General features: G+C 34.0%; 1 protein-coding gene across 1 annotated transcript in view; it reads left to right on the top strand.

The window, feature by feature from the left end:
- trib1 (tribbles pseudokinase 1) overlaps positions 1 to 608 on the top strand; it is an 8,383-nt gene extending 7,775 nt beyond the window's left edge. The window contains exon 3 of the mRNA XM_009294329.5: positions 1 to 608. This exon is cut by the window's left edge and continues 675 nt beyond it. The gene's annotated coding sequence lies outside the window, so the exon portion shown is untranslated.
- Positions 609 to 990: the final 382 nt, after the last annotated feature.

Below are 990 nucleotides of genomic sequence, written 5' to 3'. Positions count from 1 at the left end.
GTGATAATAATAATAATGAGTAGGTAATGGTGACTAACCTCAGCCTATGGGCCAGATCTGTTCCAACTCTTACTGTCTAAACTAGTCGACTCATCACTGAATTATGCAGTACAAAAGATATAGGTCTCTTGACCTATAACAGATGTTTTCAACTAAAAACCAAAAACACTGTTTGCGTTTTGGCAGTTCATTTACAGAATAACAGCATTTTAAGGACCTGAATTCAATGGGTTTCAAAGTGTAATTTTTTTTGTCATGCGCATTATTTATTCAGTCTGCAGGCATGTGTGAGTACTTGACAACCAAAACAACAATGGTGGATTACATGGGTTCGTTCTTCATACCTCGCTTAAATGATTGACAAATCCTGGATCTTTTAATCTTGATAACTGATTTCTGGAGATTAGAATGTCTAGATGAACGGAACTGAGATCGCTGCGTGTGTTGTGAAGGACAGATCTATCGATCCTCAAAATCAGGATCATAAATGACATCATCTGATTAATATTCAATTATGACTGCCCCATGGCAGTCTTTGTCTTTTTATTTCGGAGTGCAGATTGTTTTATTTATATATTTTTTAAACTTACATTGCTATATATACACTTGCTATATACAAGTGCTACATACACTATATACACTATATACAAGTGCTACATTGCTATATACACTATATATATATATATATATATATATTTTTTTTTTTTTTAAACGATTTATTATTTTCTCCTAAGTGTATATAACTACTACTGTAAGACAATATCAGCATTCGGTACATACTTTCAGAATTACCTTTGCTTGAAATGACCCGATCTAATCCTGTTTATATGATATAAGCCTGCTCCCGAGCAGGTTTGAGCTACATGACCTGTTGCTATGACAACAACTCTCAAATGAGTTTTGAAGGACGAAATGATCCTGGATCATGTCTAATCATCAATAATAACCAAATCAAGCTAATTGAGTAATCCACATATGAAGAACGGGCCC

The sequence above is a fragment of the Danio rerio genome, chromosome 19 (genome assembly GCF_049306965.1).
Source record: "Danio rerio strain Tuebingen ecotype United States chromosome 19, GRCz12tu, whole genome shotgun sequence".
Lineage (NCBI taxonomy): Eukaryota > Metazoa > Chordata > Actinopteri > Cypriniformes > Danionidae > Danio > Danio rerio.
The sequence above is the reverse complement of the archived record's forward strand: the minus strand, read 5'-3'. Positions and strand labels throughout refer to the sequence as shown.